The sequence below is a fragment of the Littorina saxatilis genome, linkage group LG12, assembly GCF_037325665.1.
Source record: "Littorina saxatilis isolate snail1 linkage group LG12, US_GU_Lsax_2.0, whole genome shotgun sequence".
In the NCBI taxonomy this organism is placed as follows: Eukaryota; Metazoa; Mollusca; class Gastropoda; order Littorinimorpha; family Littorinidae; genus Littorina; species Littorina saxatilis.
In genome coordinates, this window is record NC_090256.1 from 85,417,998 (window position 1) to 85,425,252 (window position 7,255).

At 42.8% G+C, this 7,255-nt stretch overlaps 1 long non-coding RNA gene across 1 annotated transcript; it reads right to left on the bottom strand.

Annotated features, from left to right (window-relative positions):
* Positions 1-3,788: 3,788 nt before the first annotated feature.
* LOC138983358 (uncharacterized) lies at positions 3,789-5,368 on the bottom strand. The gene is made up of 2 exons (XR_011461096.1): positions 5,201-5,368; positions 3,789-4,205 (listed from the first exon to the last, which is right to left on the bottom strand). It is a non-coding gene; the product is annotated as an uncharacterized lncRNA (long non-coding RNA).
* Positions 5,369-7,255: the final 1,887 nt, after the last annotated feature.

Below are 7,255 nucleotides of genomic sequence, written 5' to 3' on the forward strand. Positions count from 1 at the left end.
TCTCTCTCTTTCTCTCTCTTTCTTAGTCTCTCTCTCTTTCTTAGTCTCTCTCTCTTTCTTAGTCTCTCTCTCTCTCTTTCTTAGTCTCTCTCTCTCTCTCTTTCTTAGTCTCTCAGTCTCTCTCAGTCTCTCCCTCCCCCTCTCCCTCCCCTGCAAGAAGTCGGTGAAGGGAGAAACTCGATGCACCCACTGAAGTAGCGCTGTGGGTTTCCCTGAACCCACCCCGTCGTTAGAGAAATAAACGGTAAAATCCCTCTTTCAAATGTATGGGTTCAGACAAACCCGCATCGTCGTTAGAGGAATAAACAGTAAAAACCCTCTTTCAAATGTATGGGTTCAGACAAACCCGCATCGTCGGGCGTGTGTAGTCAAAAGCGGCATCCGGCAAAGGTTAAGAGATAAGTCACTTTAGCATTTACCATGTGTCTGTTGTGTGTCTTTTTTGTGCGGAATTTTAAAAGACCAACAGGTCAAAGTTCTTGTGGATGTTTCGCTGTTATCTCTAAATATTAAAGTATTACACCCGTCTCTATGAGATAGCCACAGAAGGCCACAGAGCTAAATAAGCGTTGCCAGCCGGCACGAGAAACTAGAGCTACATCTGCCGCGCGCCGATGTTGGCCTTGAAACGTTCCATTAACGTCACTTTTCTAGTTTTATTTTCTATCTCGTTATTTGTGGGGGGGGGGGGGGGGGGGGGACTTTATGTAAAGATTTTGATCTACGATGGGAGTCCAACTGTTTTGGACAAAATCTGATTTCTCTTCTTTGCTCTCCTCTGCAAGAAGCTCTCTTCTCGGACTGCCCTGGACCTTGAATCCAACAACATTTCATAACCACACCTGTAGTATATTCATTGTTTGGGCCCTTTTGCGTCATCTGCACGTCGTGCTGTTTAAATTAACAAAGCGTTAGAAGTTGACCTGTTTCCTTTGCTCATAACTTGAAATTGCTTGTTTGTTGACCTTTTATTGTACAGATGGCTTTCTGGGTGTTTACTTGAGCATTTTTGAACAGTAGTTGTCAGAATGTAATTTGTCAGTTGGGAAACGGGATCAGCCCCCAAATGTGAATGTTCATGAATATTCATGACACAAGATTGGAGGGAAAAGAATCTCGAGGGTCTCCTCCATCACCAGACACGGAACGCAGAATAATTCAATCAACATTCTTTGAAAACCCACTTGAACAGAAATGTGCAACACACACACAAACACACGCACGCACACACGCCAGCACACACACACACACACACACACAATTATACACACACACACACACACACTTATACACACACACACACACCCGCACGCACCCATACACACACACACACACACCTACACGTGACACACACACACACACACACTTATGCACACATAGACACGCACGTACACACACACACACACACACACACGCGCGCAGGCAGGCAGGCAGGCAGGCAGGCACGCAGGCAGGCAGGCACGCACGCACGCACACACATGCACACATGCACGCACGCACACACATCGTCACACACACACACACGCACACACACACACACACACACACACACACACACACGAACTTACGCACGCACTTACGCACGCACTTACGCACACATACACAAACACATACACGCAAACACGACCGCACGCACGCATGCACTGACGAGCACATATTATATACACATGCACTCACACATATATACACATAAACTCACACACATACACACAAAAGCACACACACACACATGCGCGCACGCACGCTCAAGAGAGAGAGACAAGACAAGACAAGACAAAATCTTTATTATCGAGGGTAATAGATAAGCAAGAATATTGCTTTTTTACATCCAGCCCTCGCCCTAATATAGGGTCAACAAGAACAGAAAACAATATAATCAAATAACTATCACATCAAACTTATAATACATTATATATATATACAGATATAAATTTTAAAAAAATTTAAAAAAAAAATAAAAAAATTTGTCATGCTGCATTTTAAGTACAATTTCCAATAATAAATATGTCAATTTTTAACATATCTTAATTTAGATCTGCATATTATTATAATTTAGTTTAACATGCACATACATTTTAAATGAATTGTTGAACCATTCAGCACATGTTTAGTTGCATTATGTGCGACCGGAGTGAAACAGCAGCAGTCGAGTGTGCAAGAAAACTCTCTGTCACACGACTAGCTCGTAATGGCGATTATGTCTCACAGCTTCAACAGAGGAGAGAACAAACACGTTTTGCGTACTCACGCTTGATAAACCTAAACACAGGAGCAGCCATTGTGGAGAGATCTACTTTTTGACGAAAGTGACCGAACAACTATAAATGACGTCTCGGAATATGTGAATGACGTCACAGTCATCGTCACAGTCTGTATCTTTTGAAGCATCGCAATCTTCATGACGTCTTTATGTGTCTGCATCCGCGAAATGTTTGTTCTTTCCGGGATCTTTGTCATCTATGTTCACAACTCTGTCCTTATAGTGTCAGACTAACAGGCCTCCTGAGCGAGCCACTTTCCAAGGGCAGCTAAATTCGCGTATGGAAACAGTACTGTCGTCTGGGATGCCGTTTTCAGTATTCTGAGCGTTGAAGAATTTGTAAAGAGAAGAAACGATAACAGCAGGAGAAATAAAAGTCGTGTGTGCATTTTGGGGTTTTTGGGGGGACGATTTCGAGTTTGAATCCGTTCTTGCACATGCTCCAAAGCGCGTAACATACAATCTTGCACACGTTTGCTTTAGTAGTGGCAAAGAAGGAAAGCGTGTGACATATACTTTTTTTTGAAGCTGTCTGTGTTTGTTTTATGCTTAAGAAAAATAGGAAGTGAGTTCCATAGGACCGCACCTGAATATAGAAGGCTTGATTTGAAAAGGTCAATACGTGGAGTCGGTGTGATGATTTTTAGTCTGTTATAGTTCAAAATAAAATTATCATTAAAATTAAAATTAAGAGAGAGAGAGAGAGAGAGAGAGAGAGAGAGAGAGAGAGAGAGAGAGAGAGAGAGAGAGGGTGGAGAGAGAGAGAGAGAGAGAGAGAGAGAGAGAGAGAGAGAGAGAGAGAGAGAGAGAGAGAGAGAAAGAGAGAGAGAGAGAGAGAGAGCGAATTGTATTTACTCCACCACAAAGCCGGTCGATGCCGAAGTTTTCAATGGATCAACTATAGGTGTATCATTTTGTTTTCAACTTTTGAATCAAGGTTTCTCAACATCTATGAATTATAGCAGCTGCATGTATCAGTCCCTTGTCTAAAACAAGTTGTATTCTACTCGTTTTACGCCCCCCCCCCCCCCCCCCTAAACCCTGGACCTTTCGCCCCTATCTCCGTTCACGGAAAAATATTTTCAGCAACTTCAACCGTTTAATGCTGAATTTGCTATTCTGTGTCTTAACAGCGGTAGGCGCGCCACGTAGGGGAGACCGGGGCTAGTCCGCCCCCGGGGCACATCCGTCTTTGTCTGTTTATTCTTACATTTGCCACCTTTTAGTCATTCACACCATGTGGGAGTGGTGTCCCTTCTTCCCGCCATATCCTGCAGAAGTTCAGAGGTTGCGCGCCCATATATCGAGAGTACAGATCACAAAAAGTGTTTTTCTTCATTTTTGTAACATGAATGCATAGGAGTTGACTTAGGTTTTGATGCATTACCTCTGAGAACAAATACTTAGTCTTGGTGTCGAGTGAAAGTGCGTTAATTAAGGTCGAGTTCTGACGAAAGTTTTGCTTCTTCCTTCCCATGTTGTGCTCGTTATCTGGCACTAGAGTTGCCTGCCCGTGCAGGGGCAAGTCCGCCTATTTGTCATGGGGCATGTTCGCCGTAAGCAGTATGTACAACAAATGTTCATGCGCACATAAAAACTGTCTGCACATTGATATCAGCTACACATTTGTCTTGATGTAAAATAAAAAAATCAGTCTTCTAGTTCATCAAACTCGCCAGTTATGCTACCAAAAGCATAAAAGTAGCATAAAAGTAGGCGGACTAGCCCCGGTCTGCCCTAACGTAATTTTGTGTTACATTCTTTCGTATTTTGTCAATGGCATTTTTGAACCTAAATATTGAAGGGAATTAAAAAAGCTTTCCCACTAAAGCTTGCCCACTACTAGTCTTGTACCTACTATGGGATGAGAGCGGCGGACTTGCCCCACCCTGTAGGCGGACTTACCCCGACTTGGGGCAAGTTCGCCTACGTTAGGGTAGGTCTACTTAAAGCTGTGGTCTATTTATGACTTTCCGGGGCTACGAGGTTGAAAAATAGGGACACAATCATGTACAGAATTCTGTACAGCAAACGCTACCCGAAACCCCACCTATACGGCGTGTATGACCTTGAGAGCTTCAGTCAACGCTTGAATTTTGCAGGGATAACATCCGGTTTGCTCTCTCAAGACTGATCATATTTTATCTTCAAGAGAGATCAAGGGGAAAAAATAAACGTCCCGGCGAGGAGTTCGAACTCTCGACCTCGAGACTTCGTGTCTCATGTCCTAACCACTAGGCTACTGCGCCAATTGAGAAAAGGCAGGCAAAACATTGATATGAATTCATGTTATGTTATTCTTGAAGCAGCATGATTTATATCTCTATCCGCCCGTTGTTCAGAAGTGAATACATGTATAACCATTTCTTAGATGTCTGGTTTCAACTGCACAGAGCTTTGGAGAGATTCAATTACTGTTCTTGTCATTTTCTTGCATGTTGTAAATAGAGATATCGCAGCTATTTGCATGGCGCGAATGTCGTGTAGCATGACGGTGTAAACATGTCCTGCGATTCCGTAAAACATGTTTGCAAATAAAGGCAAATATTAATGTCAATTTTTACGTTTTTGCAACGCATGAATGGTAATTGAAGCGTAGAATGATATAAAATTATCAACTTTTTATCTTTGACAACACTGGTGAAGTGGCCTAGCGGTTCAAACATCGGACCCGACATTTCGAGGCCCCGAGGCCTTGAGTTCGAATCCCTGCCAAGTCGTTTATTTTTTCTGCTCGATCCTTCTTGACAAATATGCTCAGCTCTGCGAGAGCAAACCGGATGTTACCACTGCAAAATTCAAGCGTTGACTGAAGCTCTCAAGGTCATACACGCCGTATAGGTGGGGTTTCGGGTAGCGTTTGCTGTACAGAATTCTGTACATGATTTTGTCCCAATTTTTCAACCTCCTAGCCCCGGAAAGTCATAAATACACCACAGCTTTAAAGCAGTATGTACAACAAATGTTCATGCGCACATAAAAACTGTCTGCACATTGATATCAGCTACACATTTGTCTTGATGTAAAATAAAAAATCAGTCTTCTAGTTCATCAAACTCGCCAGTTATGCTACCAAAAGCATAAAAGTAGGCGGACTAGCCCCGGTCTCCCCTACCCTTCAAGCAATGACCCACGAAAAGCAGCAAGAAAGCCAAAAACCGCACGACGTATCAGAAGATTTTTCATCATGAAAAATTGCCATCTCAAGTTTCTCCACATACGCCTGTAAGATTATGAAGGATATGTATCTGTGATTTTCTGCCTGGTCGGCTCCATCCATCAGTGTCTGAAAGACAGCAATTACACAACGTTAGATTCGCTCCGATGAACTGGGTGTCGCGCCTTGAGGGATTTGGGGGGAACACAAGAAATTGATTTTTGTATGATAACGGTCAGATGAAATTGAGGCTGACTTGAAGCGTGGTGGGACTGGGAGACTCGCATGAAATTAGTGAAAAGGAATGACATGTGCCCCCCCACCCCATATCTAGGCGGCCCGGCCGTTTCTTTCTTCACCAGGTTTGGAATGTGTATGTGTGTGTGTGTGTGTGTGTGTGTGTGTGTGTGTGTGTGTGTGTGTGTGTGTGTTAGTGTGTGTATGTGTATTAGTGTGTGTTTGTATCAGTGTGTGTATGTGTGTGTGTTCGTCGCGATATAACCTTCGTTGTTGAAAACGACGTTAAACACCAAATAAATAAAGAAAGAAAGAAATGTGTGTGTGTGTGTGTGTGTGTGTGTGTGTATGTGTGTGGGTGTGTGTGTGTGTGTTTGCCAGTTGTGTTTCTGCTCGGGCTTTTGGTCGACAAGACGGTTTACTGCAGGTTGAAGCCGCACTCCCGGCCAAGATATCTCCTACCGACTATGGTGATGCATGACGGATTCCCCGCGAGGGATAGACAATTGAATGTCTTGTGTCTGATGCAGTCGTAGACTCATAAAGTAGTCGAGGGCGTGAAGTTGAGACATTTGTCCTCCCAGAGAGCCCAAAGATCCGTCGTTTCCGCTTCGTAATGCTGGGAACATTCCGAATGGCTCTATATATGGTCCGTGTATGTGATCGTCTTGGATTGGTCTTCGTTGCATGTATTGATACTGTTCTTAAAAGTCTTGTAAGTTTTATGTTTTGTTGTTTTATTATTATTTTTTAAAAACTTTTGAAACAAGCTGTCTTTGCTTTTGTTGACAGATTCTTGCTGCAACCCAAACAACCCAACAACTTGACCAAACATACAAACCACAGAGCTAGAAACACACACACACACACACACACACACACACACACACACACGGACATACAACGGTACGCACGCACGAACACAAACACACACACACACACTAACACACACACGCACGCACACACACACATACACACGCACGCGCACACACACACACACACACACACACACACACACACACACACACACACACACACACACACTGACATACAAGTACGCACGCACGAACACAAACACACACACACACACGGCACACACACACACACCGTGACACACACACACACACACACACACACACACACACAGACACAAACCCATCTCAAAACGACGAACTCCTAAAAACCAGAGTTCCAAAATAAGTGTATTTCAGAAATCTCAAGGCAGCTAGAAGACTCGACTTCTTGACAAAATAATCTACATTATGTGTCTAGTAGATCACTATAGATATAATCATTTGGCACTGAAACTTACAAGTGATAATCAGGAATTCAGAACCTGGTATTGCAAAAGAAACAATTGTGATGAACAATTTTCATCAGTCTTCCGTACGATTTCTTAAAACAGAAAACTCTTGAAATTTCGAAAAGTCCAAGTTTTTGGACATATGTCTTTAGGAGTAAAACATTAATTTTTCCGAATTCTATGAGGTAAGAATGGATCAAGTATCATCAAGTATAGATCAAGTAAGGTGTCCTTTCGGGAAAAGCAAATATGTTTTTTTTAATTTCCAAAGATTAAAAAAAATAAACACAAAAATTTG